Consider the following 15,765-nt stretch of genomic DNA (forward strand, 5'->3'; position numbering starts at 1 on the left):
ATGCTTTGTTATTAAAGAAAATATACTTTAAAAATTAGGCACGTTGTTTGAATTAATTCTAAGAAAATAATTCAGTAATATAGTATATCAAAACCATTGCAAAAATTAAAAGATTAGAATGGAACATTAATGAAACGTTTCTCAAATCATTTTTAAAAATTCAAAAATAATATTTAATTTTTTAAAAAGGAGGCTGTGAAGTTGGTGCTGAATTTCAGCATATGAAAATATTTGAAACTTTCATGGAATTTGTAAACTTTTATTTCTTTTCATGAACTTATTATTAATTCTTTATCTTTAAATCCTATACTCCGATTCAATGAGATGTTAAATAAATTTTATTTAGTCATTTTTTTTTTTTTTTTTTTTTTGTATGAAAGCAGTTTAAAAAACTGTTGGTCATTATTGTGCAATTTTAACTTGAGACGAAATAAGCTCATTTCGGACTCAAGAACCGATAAAAATAGAATAATAGTTCGTTATTCAAGACACATCATCTTAGATTACACATTAGAGATTTTATTGCTCGTATTTTCTTTCCTACACTAGGTAGATTTCTTAAAAAAAGAAATTTACTATGGGTTCTTCTCAATCAATATCATAGTAATATCAAACAGCTAATAAAGCTTTAAGAAGCCTTCTTAAAGCTGCTTTATCTCTGAATAAAAGAATAATAATTGACTAATTTATCCATGAAAGATAATATGATCTTTTTAGTTATTCTATATGGAGTTGGATGTCAACGTTGTGTCACCCCGTCCCCGTACTTTAAATAATTGGACTAGAAGATCTGTTTTCATCGAATAATGTTCTCAAGATTCGTATATATATCTGTCTTTGCTTATTAATAAAAAATAGTGAATAAGTTGTCAGAGAAGCATATGGAACTGAAATAAAACCGAGGAGGTAACTGATCTTACTGTGATAATATAATGAGGGGAAAATTTTATTCTGTTGGGGTTTCTTGGTGCTCACCTAATCTTCAATCCACTCCTGGTAACATTCACGAGTTGAAAAATTATTAAAAAATTAAATTTTTGACAAAAAAAATTATATCTGATATATTAATAAAGATTTTTTAGCTATTAAAATCACGCATCATTCTAACAATTACTAAAATAATTACATTTATTATGCGATTAGAAAATCCATGCTTAATTTAGTTACAGTATCGGATAGTAGTAATAGTACAGTAGTAGTGGAAACCTTTTGGAACCAACGTAAGTGGTCTCTTCGAAACTTATTCATATTATCTGAATAAAGGTCATATCTTAATTCCACCGCATAAAATTGGGCACCCTGAGTAAGGCAGCGAATACCTTGCATAGCATTCATGAACGATAATTACGAAGCATAGATCTGTGGCGTGAATCTAGAATTTTTAACGAATCTATCGTGATAATATGAATTTTGGCACTTTTTTGCCGGCCGATCGACACTAAAATTTGATATAAAATGTCAACTATAATCACAAAATATCAAACCAAATTTCACTGATTTAAGTCATTGAATTTATGAGTTACATGCATGCGAAAATACAAACTAATAGACTGTCAATTGTTTGACGGATTTGATTCAAAATTTGCGAATCATCCACATTTTAGATGCTAAGCCTATGTCCCAAATCTTATTGACCTAGCTCTTTACGTTTTGTAATCATCGAATTCACTTGTAATATTACAGGCAGTCGGACAGACTTCCTGTCAATGAATTTTGTTCAAAATTTGTTGGGAATCTACAAATGGAAACGGGATGGAAAGAAAAGAGGAAGAAATTTACCTGGAACAATCAATGGGTTTTGAAATATACGAAGTTTACGGATATATTACAATTAAGTGTGCAACATATTATAAACATAAAATACGGTCATTTACGTCCTCTACTAGGTTAAATCGCTTACATTACTTTGATAATTCTTACTATAAAACGCTTAATATTGTTATATCTAATCACGTCCATGCCAAGGAAAGTATCCCTCTGGGTGACTCGTCAAGACTTGATTTCAAAAAAGAAAATTAGCAGAAAAGAAAAAAGAAGAAAAGTTAAATTCCAAAAAGTTATGAGTCATCCAGATTATCACCAGATATCTGTTTTCTTTCTATGAAGTAATTCTGACAATGAAATTGCTTCAGAAGTTATTATTCAAGCTTCAACTGACGAAGAAAATTCCTCACAAACTACACAATCTTGCAATAAAAGTGTAGAAACTGTGAAACTCTTTGAAGAACTATATGTTTATAAAAATATGATTGAATCAGAAAATAACTACGAAAATTACAATAACAAATGTGATCAAGTGCATATAAGTGATTCAGGTTTATGACTAAGCATTATAATTGATAAGTTTAAAGCGTTTGGTGTTAAAAATCGACCTGTACAGCACAAAGAATGCTGAAGTTTTGCTAAGAATGCTGAAGGCAGACATTTTCCACTACTTACTGCTTTTTTAAAAAAAAGTGTCAAATAGTGAAATGCAGCTTCGCAGCTGGTTGATTTATTCAAAAACACAAAACTCGATATTTTGTTTTTGATGTACATTATTTTCTAGAGAAAATGAAAAATCTACACGATTTATAGGTATCTATAATAACTGGTGAAAGTTATCAATTGTAATTCAAGATCATGAGCGTTCTATTTGTCATTTAATTCATTTATTGCTTGGAAAGAATTACAGAAACAACTAAATTTATGTTCGAATATTGATAAAACAAATCAAGTTAATATAAACAAGGAAACGGAATAACTTAAATTACTATTTCCAAGAATTGTAGATGAGATTCTATTTTTAACATTTAATAATCTTCATTTCGAGGAAATCATGAAATAATAGAAACGCCAAAGAATGGTAATTTTTTAAGTTTAATCGACTTATTAAGTAAATATGAATGTGTGCTTGTGGATCATATAAACAGAATGAAAAATTCCAAAAATAGAATTGTGAGTGATTTAGCACATACATCACAAAACAAATCATTCCCACATTAGGAAATGAAGTTCTTAACAAAATTAAAAATGATACCAAAGTAGCCACGTATTACGGTATCCAAATGGATTCTATTTCTGACATTTCCCATAAAAAACAAACTTCAGTCTTTATTTGGTACTAGCCGCCTTTGGCGACCAGCCGGTTCGCCAATCTTAATGTTCGTTAAAATTTTAATAATTAAATATTTTATGCAATTCCTACTTTAATAGCTTCTTCATCAAAATATTTTAAAACATCAAATTTTGATTGTCATATAATTCACACATAATATTATAAAGGCCTTCAGTCATAACGTAATATGTATCTCTCTAATTTTCTGTTAGCTCCCGTATAATTTATACTTTAAATTAAAGTGGAAAGGATTAATCTACAATTAATATAATAATATTTTTTACTGAAACAAAGTATTTTTTTATAATATGATTACTGAAAACAGTCACTGAGCGTTTAAACTTTATGGGCACTAAAGAATATCTTTCTTAATTTATGTAATATTTCAAGAATTTGTCAACAAAATTTTCTCAGATTCATCATGACCAGATCGATTAATTAACAATGTTTAATTTTAAATGCATCAAACACTAAGAAAATAAAACGAATCGTTTAAAATAATCGGCCGAAAAATCTTAAGCCTAGCCTTATTAGCGTGGGAAAATAACTTAAGCCTTACTCATTTGGCGGTGGGGAAAATTAAAAGATTTTTTGGCGGGAAAGATAGTTTTTAATTAATAATTAAAATTCTAATTAAAAATTCAAAAAAAGGGACCCCAGATGCACATTCCCGACTTCCAAGGTATACATATACCAAATTTGGTAGCTGTAGGTTAAACGGTCTTTCCTGTAGAGCGCCAATACACACACACATTGAGCTTTATATAAGTATAGATTTAAATTTTGAAGAGAAAAGATTAAGTAATAATGAGTCATTTATAGGGTTTATTAAAGTAACTCATGTGACTAGAGAAGGATTAACAAAAGCTCTGTTGGAAATATTAAGCGAACTTGATTTAGATATTATGGTGTAGTGGACAGATATACGACAACGGTAACAATATGAAAGAGAAATACAAAGGTGTACAATCTAAAATAATTGCTCTAAACCCCCATGCAATTTATGTGCCTTTCCTACGACACTCTTTTAATTTATTAATTTGTAATACTGCTTCTAGCAGTATATATTGTAATGTTTTTTTTTTTTTTTTTTTTTTTTTTTTTTGTATATTGAAACTTTTATATTGCTTATTTTCTGCATGTACAAAACGTTGGAAAAATCTACAAAAGTATTTGAACATCACTTTTAAACCATTATGCGACACTCGTTTGGAAGCCAAAATAGATACGGTTAAAGTAGTGCATATATATTGTTTGAACAAACTTGTAATACGCTAGAAAAATTTATTTTTGTAAATAACAATGATAAAGCGGTATCCAAAGCTAAAAGTGGATTCAATACAAGAAATTACATTTATTTTATGTTTAAGTATTACTTTATGTTTGTAATATTGTCTAAAATTAGCACTATCAATAAATTATTTCAAGTAAAAGCAATTGTTCTCGACTGGATTTTTAATTTAGACAATAAAATTAAAACAGAAATCCAAAATTTAAGAACAAAATTTAACTGATTTTTAAAAGAAGTAAAAGCGATGGCACGTAATTTGACTCTTTCGGAACATTTTCCTGAAAAACGAATTTGAAAAAGAGAAGAATTATATTTCGAAACAGCAGAAGATGAAATTATAGAAAACATCGGTTGAGGAATTTAGATGTTATTTTTTAACTCTGTAACTGATACTGTTATTGCACAGATAGACTTTAGAAAAACATATATTAGAAAAATGTTCCAAAAATTTTGCAATGTTTTATAACAAGGATGTAGATGAAAACCTAATCCAGGGAATTTCTCTGCGGTGAGATTTAATTTTGAATGAAAGAGATGTAAATAATGTACGAGACATATTGCAATACATACTAAATAATAAATATAATGAGTTATTTCTAAATGTATTAACTGTGTTAAAACTTTCTTTGCGTTACCAGTTTCTACAGCAAGTACTGAGTGCTCTTTCAGCAAATTAAAATTAATAAAGAATTGTCTTCAGTCAAGCATGTATGCATAACGCTTAAATGCACTAGTTATACTAAACATCGAAAAAGAAATTACAAAAAATTATAATTTTCCTGAAATAGTTAATAGCAAAAACAAAATCACACATTAAATAAACATGTTCGTTTTTTTTTTTTTTTTTTTTTTTTTTTTTACTTTGCAAAAAATTTAGTGCCCCAAATGGTTTCTTGCCCTGGGCTCTTTCATAGAGAAGGCCGTCTCTGACCACTTCGAGTAGTTTAGGTTTCCGTATGTGTTTGATGAAATATAACATTTGAATACAGAGTCAACTCTCACTTAATGAGCACTTCTGATAACGAACAAATCAAAATGTAAAAAAGTGATTCGCTTAAGAGACACCGTGACGTCATATGCAGGATTGATTTACCTGTATCAGTTTGCGTTGAACGCTTGTTTGAAGAAAACCCTTGCACTCACATGGAAAAAGTTTTGGCGCGATAGCATAGTCGAATGCGATTGCGAACAGTTTGAACAAGTTCATGCGAAGCCTTAACCGACATTGTGTCTCTGGCCAAAAGTATGGAGATAGAAGTGGTTAACAACGACAGTGATGATCTGGTTGAACAACACAGTCAGAACTACCGAAGAACTTGCGGAGCTGTATACTGTTCCACAGCAAAAAGCTACGGAGACTTAGTCAACATAGGAGGAAATGATAGACGCAAAAGAACAGCGAAATTCTAGTGAAATAAGGAAGATGCAGAAAAAGCATGGGAAATTATTGCATCGTGCGTTGAGAAGCATCACCTTAATAATGAAGCATCTACGTGAGCTACCAATTTATTTAAAGAAAATGCTCTCTTTTTAGCCAATTTTGTAGCATAGCCAAAGACAAATGTCTGTTTGAATTTCCTTGTAAAAAAAGCATGTTTTATAAAATAATTACATTACTATAAATTTATTTGAATATACTTTTTCGGAATGAAATGCAATGCCCAATTTTTCTTGGATTGCTATGAAAAAAAAAAAAATCGCATTACGAGTAAGATTCAGGAGGGAATTATGCTTGTTTAGAGAAGTTCCACTGTATATTATTCCGCCTTTCTTCTCTGGTGGGAATACTTGAAATCATAAACAAATTTTAAACCAGTCTGTGAAATACGATGGAAAAGTCAAATGGAAGCACTGAAACTTTGCTTTATCATGAGCTTGTGATCTTTGGAAAAGATATTTCATGATTATTATTTGTAAGGTTAAATGACAATACAGTTGTAGCGGTTTTTAATTCAAAGTTTTTACTATAATAAAATATCATCTATAATTTTCAAACTATTTCAGCCAATTCAAAGCCAAATCGTAGGAATGAAAAAAAATATATATATCCTTATATTTTAGCTGTTTTCGATACTTAATTGCGTTCGTACTTGAGTCCACTGTGTTTAATTTTTTTCTTCGCGCTGTTTAATTTGAAATTTTATTGTTAAATTGTTACAGTCAAAGTCATATAAACTGCTTATTTCTTAAAATATTTTTTAAATTATAAAAAATTATTGATTAATAATTATTAAAACTTCATTTATCAAAATTATTTATCTGTTATTTATTAATTACGTTTTATGAAAACTGTTAAAAATAAGCCTTTTCTCACATTTTAAGATTATATGCTGTCATTTTTCACTAGCTGTATTCGTTTCTAAACCTACTTTTTGTTGATTAGATTATTCAGAAATTGAATTTTTGTTATTGTCCCTCCAACTTCAAATTACTTAAGTTTTATTGCACTGTAAAAGTAGAAGCGAATATCGTTCGTTGAAAATGCTAAAATTCTTTAATTATACAATGCAAAATCTTATACTTTTTGAAATAAATATGAGCAGTAACCAACTGCTCATATTTATTTCAAAAGTGTAAGATTTTGCATAAGAAATAATAACGATAGGTATAAGAAATAATAAGGATTTTGAAAAAAATGTTAGTTTGTGAGACGAGTGTTGCTGTAACTATTTTATCGTCCTGTTTTGAAGAATTCTGATTGTTTGACCCAGAAAAAAAAGAATAACTTCTTTATTAAATTTAAGGTACTTAACTATGTAAATTAAATAATTTCTCTGGAAATTTTGGTTTTCATAAAAATATATAAATATGGTAAAAAAAAAATCATCAGAAAAGTTGCTAAAAGAATATTTAAGTTTAGACCATAGAATTCCCGAATATTGATGAAATTTGAGGAAATATCTAGACAAATTTCCAAAAACGCTTCGACAATTCACATCCTCTCATATTACAGCCAACAAAAATTTGAAAATCTAGTTCCAACTTTATTTCTTGCGTTGCGCATATTTGCAGAATTACCAGGATCAAAAAGAAGTTTTCCAAATAGAAATTGAACAAGGCATGAAATCGATAGACAGTGACTCAAGAAAGACTATATGGTCTATTAATAATGTCAACTGAGCACGCAATTTGAGTTAATCTTGACGACGATATATTGATTCAAAAACAAGGGCACAAAAACAAATAATTTCTCCTCCAAAAATAAATGATTTCAATATGTACTTGTTTTCAGTTGTCAGTGTTATTAAGCGAATGATTTTTTGTTCAAACAGCAAGTTACTGATTATTTTCCCTTCTGTGTTATTTAGATATATTTATTTCCGGTATTTTTCAGTCCTCCTAATCTTTTTTTTTTTTTTTTTTTTTTTCCACGTGCGACTGCTCTAGCTACAAAACTACAAGCCATCTTTTCCTGATTCTCAAACTGAGACTGTAAAGATAGATATGTGTTGCACAGAATGAAATACTCTCTATCCAAAATATGCACCTACTAAGGTTATCAAATTACTAAATCAAATAGCTCGTAAAAATATTAACAGAATTTCGATCCTTCTCGTCTGACTTAAACAACTGAAGAATCTTTTAGTCTATCAAATTTGATTGTTATTGCTAATCTATTGCATCTAAATACTTTTTGTGATGTCACTGAGCACTGCATTTCAAATTTTTGCGCACTAACTAATCTTAATAGCTTTAAGGAAAGTGTGGCAAGTAGCATCATTTTAAGTTTCAGAATTTGAATTTTCGATCCGAAATTAAACTTGCTCCTAACAGGTTCGTAAGTATCAGTGATAACCCACATAAGAGAGCTCGTTAATTTTTCTTTACAGCAAATCACTCCTCACAACCTTGACACTCCAATAAACAGGGAAACTCTACATATGCAACATGATCCCATATATTTATCGATAAATCAGTCTATAATGTCTTTCGCTTTCTTGAAGACATGTAATTGAAAAATACATTTTTTTATAGCCAATATTTTCATTTTCTTGATTCTTTGATTCCGTTGAGAGTACGGCAGATTTATATTGCCTGAAACTTTCCGATGCAAAAAGGATGCTTACGAGGAGTAGCTAAAGTATCTTATACTGGAGTTAAGCACTTGGGGTTCACCCTCATAATTTTTTAAAGACAAATTTGAGGAGAAGTTAACCACAGTAAGAAATACTTTGTAGACAGATGGGATCCTTTTGCAAAGAATTTCAGCTCACAGAAGATTTATTGGGATTCATACTACAAAAAATTTTAGGTCGGGAAACCTGTTATTAAGTCACAAACTTACTTAATGACTAGCTTAGCAGCTTTCTTATGAAGCATGAGATATTTTGAAAAGCTCATACAAAAAATAGTTTCTATTGATCGATGAACTGGTTGCCATTTTAGAAGTGTGTGTGGCCATTTTAGAAGTGTGTATGGCACTTGCGACCATTACGTAATCAATCATCGAAAAGAGGGCTGAATTAAGTTCATACCACCGAACACAAATTTTATGTAGATTTCTTATTGGAAAACTACCTATTGCAATGGCATTCATTGTATGGTGCAAACATAGGTCGTCCTAGAGTCCTACTTATATATACATATACAAATTTTCATTTCACTATAACTTCCTTAATATTGAATATAGAAAAATAATTCAAATTAGCAGAATTAGCGCCTCATTAAGGCGAACAACTTTTGTATTTAAAGTTTTTCGATAGCTGCAATTGCTTCGAAGTTAGGAGCTAAAAAGGGATTTTCAAGCCATAATTTTGATTTTTTCTAGTTTTGAAGGAAAAAAAAAAGGAAATTAAATTTCTACCTTTATTTCCATAGTTTGAAATTGTTTAAATGCACGTACAGTAAAAATTAAAAGCTTGAATCAAACAAACTAAATAAAATAAAGCAGGGGAAAGATTTAATGGCAACATTATATAAAAACGATCACCTCAACGGAGCTTTTGTTAATTTGACGGTCCTTTGGTTTGATGTCTACCGCATTATTGAGGGTATACTGTATTAAAAAATCTCGGCTTTAATCCAAGTATAGGCACTTTTATTAACAGAGAAATATTGATTAATCGCCCCAAAAAGATAGGCAAAGATATAACATTAGTCATTTGACTATGTTCGCCAATGATATGCGCTTAAGCCTAAACTTTGCCAATAGCAAGCAATTAATACCCAAATGCCAAAGAATACATTTTTTTTTCCAGCTGATGGTGAATTTTCTTTTAATTAAATTAATAGTTATAACTGAAATATTTAAATGTGCAACAGATAAGATCTTGGCAACAATATTAATGAAGAACAGCAGACAATTTTTACCCTCTAATATAACTGAAAAGTGAAAAGATAAATTCGTACTTTCTGTTATAAAATGTTATTTTTTTCCAATTAATTGCAAGAAAATTTGCAAACGATAGTTAATTTCTCCAAACAGATTTAAAATACATAGATAAACTTTCAGTTCTTGCCGGCTAATACAAACTTTTGACACTTTCAAAAAAACTTGGAAGCTTTTCAATAATATAAAATTTGTTACAAGCTTAGATTTGTATATTATTTTCTTATGATATTTGTACTTTAATATTATTAATTTTGCAATTAGTAATGAATTATTCGATAGCAATGTAAGCATTACCTATGGTTGCTACAGTATGCAACATTTCAGTTTTACTTTAGCGTATACGAAGTATAGAGAAGGAACTGTAATCGAAAAAAACATTCATTGGATTCAATGAATGAATAAACATTCAATGCATTACAAAAGTTCATGTGTGTGTGTGTGTGTGTGTGTAATGATATTTTAAACTCTTCATTTAACCAAATTAATTTCCAAAACTTTATCTTAATTTAGCCCATAGTAAAATATTCTCTTATTTCCTAATATCATTCCACGTATGAAGCTGTGTAAAATTTACTGCGCAATCAATCTACGTATCAAATAAAAGTGAACTCTTCGGTGCCCTTGCCAAGGTGTCAAAGGTCAAAACATGTATTGAATTGGCGCGTGGCCGGAAATCCCATGTTATATAAGACTAGTGATCATTTGTTTCGTTCCTTCTTTACTTCTGTTTTTGTGCCGCGCTGCGTCTTCTTGTAAATAAATCATGCCTGTCTCCCAAGAGAGAATAAAACGAAATTAAAAATACAAAGTCTCTTCACTGCTTGTCAAACCTGCATTCTGCTTCAACCAAAATATGTTATATATATATATATACCCGGTAGGTATCAAAATATGAAATGTTTTGTTTTAAAATTTGTCGTAATATTTGTTTCTTAAAAACTGCATATATGGATATTAAGTTAAAATAAAAAAATATATATTTCTTTGGAAGGAAACAGTGGACTAAACTCTAATTTCCAGTGCCTAAGGACCTTTACAGTGATTAATCCGTTTCTGCAAATACATAGAATCATTTCGTGCTTTTTGAAAATAGGAATAATTCTTTTTTCCTAATTATTTGTCACGAACTTCAAAAGAAACTGATATCCAATCAATATGACAAAGACATTTCATCTCCATGGATACCATGAGACAATCTCTGGAGTTCATCAATGTATTTAAAAAAAAAAAAAAATAGAACTGAGGATCATCCTGTATATATCCACTGCTTCCGTCGAGCCCAAATCTTCAAAAAGCACGGTAGCTTATCAGAAATTGAGTTTTGCTCATCAGATTTTTTTTTTAAAATGGCTGGTTTTTTTTTCCCCCCCCCCTTCTTCTTCTTTTTTCTTTCTTTTAGAAATCTAGCTCGAATTGTTACCCAGTTTGAAAAAGGACTGCATTCTATATGTTCTCCAGAGCCTGAATAGTCAATAAAAGTCTTAAGAATCTACAGAATAAAAGTTTTTTTTTTTTTTTTTTTTTTTTTTGTTCCCCAAAGGAAAAATTGATTTTTTTCCCAAAATGCAAGGAACTAATTCCTGAATTTTGTGACCCCTGGTAATACCGCCGAGGGCATTTGCCGCTCTCACTCACTGTTATGCCACTGTCAGTGTCATATGTGTCACTCTTGTTATGCCACTGGTCAGATGACGACGAGCGAGCCACAAAGGATGACAAGCGCATTCAATTCAGTCCTATTTAACTTTTAAAATAGCGCTAAAATCTGCCAGGAAATCAGCGATTTCATTTTCTTTCACGCCAGAAGGGTGACAGTTTGAAACGGCGCTCTCCCTTGAAGGTCTAGTACCACACAATTGTGGTACCCTTAGGCATTTGTTCAGGATTATATAATGGTAAAGCCTGGTATGACAAGATGTCCAACTATTTAACAAAGCATTCCTAAAATCTAGAGTATCGAGATAAACTTTTTGAAGCAAAAAACTTCCTATACCTTTTTTAATAATATTTTATTGTCTACACAACATATAGTCTATTATCTCTATGAGTGTTCTGTGTTCTGTTAGAACTCATTTGCACATGCGAGATTTTAGAAATTTTCACAATCCTGTAAATCCGGATTTGAAAGTAAAAAAAAAAAAATCGGTATTCAAAATTCATCCGGAACACATGGAACCTCTGGAATAGCAAATAATTTAATTTAGGATATCGGGACGTTAGGCGTTACATAACTAAGCAAATAATAGTAGCAAATATGATTCCATTAAACGATTGTTCTTGTTTCAGATCTATTAATTTAAACAATAGCAACTTGGTTAATAAAAATATTGCTTAGATTTTCATTAGATTACAGCCGATGACGTTCTTATAAAAACGTTATTTCTCAGGGAAATTACCAAAACTTTGTCCCTCTCTCTTCTGAAATAAAAAAAAGCATTTGCTCAGCAAATTTTATATTTGTAAGAAAATAAAATTTTGAATGGAAATTTTATAATTCATTTTTAACTTAATTCCTCGAGTACTTCCGATGAGAATTAAATATTTAAATACAGTATACTCCTGAGTATCCGGTTCGCGACTATCCGGCCTAGTTTTCTTTTAGCATAGTTAAACGAGGAAGGCAAGGCGTCTATTAAGTCTTCTATTAAAGACATTTTCAAAACCTAAAAACTGTAAGTTTTGACTCTTATCTTAGGGTTACTTTTCATATCTGTGTAATCATTTGTCAGTGAAAAATAAAATCAGTTTGAGCCAATTTTCTTAAGAATTAGGCTCACGGTTTACTTTAATGTTTTGTTTATGTTTCCTGTATGTAAATTGGGCATTACAGGAATTTATGTTAAAATGAAAAATTTATATCCTTTAACTTACTTTTTCTCTAATAAATTATTGAAACGTGCAGTGCTGTATATAAACATATATAAACTAACATTACAAAGCCTTCTATTTTAACTCGACACGTTTCTGGCAACTGCTTCTGATTAACCGGGCCGCAGCTGCGTTCACATTGAGATAAATGGAGGACTTAGTACTCAGTAAGAAAATACCTATTATAACAGTGAGTTTTGAATATAAATTTTATCTCCTGGTATTGGTAAGCAAAGAAATTAATTCATAGAACTTCGGCCTATCTAGCTTTTTTGTTATCCTGCCAGTCGTTCCGCCACATTAGGCCGGAAGGCTTGGCTATTTTATAAGCTTAAATTATTATTTAATATATCGATTTAGTTTATACGTTTTTTACAGAAGGGAAACCAGTTGCGTATTAATTTGAGAAATATTAAATTTTAGATTCTATGATTATTATGCTATTAAAAAATGTGAAATATATTAAAGGCTAAAACGGACAAACGGATTATAATTAATGTATGAAGATTTTAAACACCGTATTATTAACGTAGTAAAAGTAGGAAATAAAATTTCTTTTATCGAAAATCAAGCATTATTGTAAAGAAATATGACACAATGGATTCATAAGGAAGAAAACGTGAGATAAGCATTGAAAATAAAAATACATTATAGATGTAAATAAAATTTAATTTTACTTAGAGTATTACAACTAGAATTCCCCTCTTTTACGGCTTTGTTTTAACATTCATACTTTTGTTGAAAAGAAATTGATTAAAGAAAGAAGTTGCAAATATTATAAAAAGATAATAATTAAAAGAAATTTATTCTCAAAACAGAAATAATACTAATGCGAACGAGAATATTTAGTATTCTATTAAAATATTAAATATATTGATTACGTATTTAGAAATCAAAAATATTAACAGAAGATCATTTCCTTCAAATAAAATGTTAGATGCATGTTTAGAATATGGATATAAATTTAAAGAAATCAACGGATTTGGTATTGTAATTTGCGTACAGTGTGGCAGGGCTAGCGTCACTGCATTTGATTCCCAAATAAGTTTTATGTTTTAAGTCCCTTTTTTTTAAGAAACCACTGTGAATATCATAAAAAAAATAAAGATTAGAAATTGGATATTTATAAATATAAAAACTTTTAAAAAATGTTTCTATAGGCACATTAAAAAATAAAAAATAATTTCTAAAGCGTACAATACAAAAGTAATAGGAGAAGACAACTAAGCCATAACGAATTTCAAGAAACAAAAAAAGTCCCAAACATTCAATACATAAAAATTTAAATAAATTATAAATGTTTTAGTTTTATTAACGTCCCGCTTTTAAAGCAACACCAGTGCTATTTTAGGACGGATCTCGTAATTTTGAACCGCGGTCAGATGACGAGGATGACACCTGAGCTAGCACTCCCCTCTCCAAAATTCCATACCGCAGCGGGAGGATGTTTGGCCCCGACGGATTTAATGTGCACCAGACTAGCTTATACGACGTTCTTCGGTGGAATCGGGCCTCGAACCTGAAACCGGTTCCGAAGCCTAGACCAGACCACTGCTGCTCGCAAATTATAAATGTGATGATGATTATAATTTACTTAAAACTTTTCGATTTGAGGCTAAAGATTTTATGAATTTTGTTTTGACTATCAGATTTTTCATTAGAAAAAGATTTTTTTTTTCTTCTTTTTAATACACTGATAAAAGATTTTTTTAAGCTATCATTTTTTTGAAACTTTATCCCAAGGAATGCAAAGATTGAAAGGGTAATTAAATCCAAATTATATTAATATAGAAAATATTTCTGAACTAATATGATTTACACGTAATAAATATTTTCACAATGAAATGCTAAGAATATTTCACAAAAATGTATTTAAAAAAAAACGTATTTTATGAATAATTGCGAAAGCTTTTAATAAAATTGCGCTAAACTTTCAATTAAAATGCTATGCATTGTAACGTTAATCCTTTCATCAATTTGCAACACGCCATGTGTACATTTGATTTATTGTATTCTTACACTTGTAAATAACAATTAAACTATTCTTAAATGTTATAACTAAACACAAAAATTAAGTGGAATATATAAATATATCAAGAATGTACGGATTCTCATTTGAATTAAAACGATAAAACATGATTAAAATAAAAGGTGTCATGTAATTAGATAGAAAATATACCAGTTAAAGGGCTGATCACTTTAAATAAAGTTCAAATAAAAAATAATTAAAAAAAAATTTTGATGCAAAGATGATAGAAAACAAAATGTAGATCATATTTGAATAAAAACTTTTGATTGAGTACAGATTAATTAATCCATCTGAAAATACTCACACAATCAAATACAAATGAAAGAGAAATATATTCTTTTTTTTTTATCTATAGATATTACAGAAAATTATACATACCGAAATAAATATTTTATTAACTCAAATAAAATACCTAAATAAAAAATTGCGAATACAAAATCCATAGTAATTATATTAATATATATTATAATACAGAGAAAATTTTCAAATACATTATTAAAATCGTCTATCAAAACTCATAAATAATAATATTTAATAACCTTTTATCTGACAAATTTTAAATTCAGTGAATGAAATTAGAAAATACGTTATTACAGAAACTTAAAATGCTGATAGAAAAATGAATTTAAACTAAAATATTTTGACATGACATATAAGATTACACTTCCATATTATTTTAATAAATATTAGTCATGCACATGAAAAGACATACATTACTTAAAAAAATATATATTGAAGTGTTTAGAATTTTATAATGCCATAATTCTTATCTTTTCACAAAGTTAATAATTTCATAAAATCAATTACTTTTTCTGTTTCTGCTTTTTATATATATATCAAAGAGTAAATCACAGTCTTTTTTTTATCTCATTGAAACTCTGAATTTATTTTATAATACTCTGGAAATCAATTTAGTGGGAAAAAATCTACTGTGAGCATAGAAAATCCGATTGAGATCTACTTCGAATTTTAAAACTAACTCTCTCAATTGGTTCTTTCACATGTTAAAATGTACATTCCTACAGAAAAATGTTACAACTTTAAAGAAATTTAATTAAAAAGCATTCTTTTTAATATCAGTTTTGTGTCAATAAGTGCTCTGAAAATGAAACTCACTTCAACAAGAAGACAATTTCAACTTTCCCAAA

At 29.3% G+C, this 15,765-nt stretch overlaps 1 long non-coding RNA gene across 1 annotated transcript in view; it reads right to left on the bottom strand.

Moving 5' to 3' along the window:
• Nucleotides 1-15,765, bottom strand: part of LOC129960979 (uncharacterized) — an 88,948-nt gene that overhangs the window by 1,542 nt on the left and 71,641 nt on the right. The window lies entirely within an intron of this gene.

The sequence above is a fragment of the Argiope bruennichi genome, chromosome X2, assembly GCF_947563725.1.
Source record: "Argiope bruennichi chromosome X2, qqArgBrue1.1, whole genome shotgun sequence".
Taxonomy (NCBI): domain Eukaryota; kingdom Metazoa; phylum Arthropoda; class Arachnida; order Araneae; family Araneidae; genus Argiope; species Argiope bruennichi.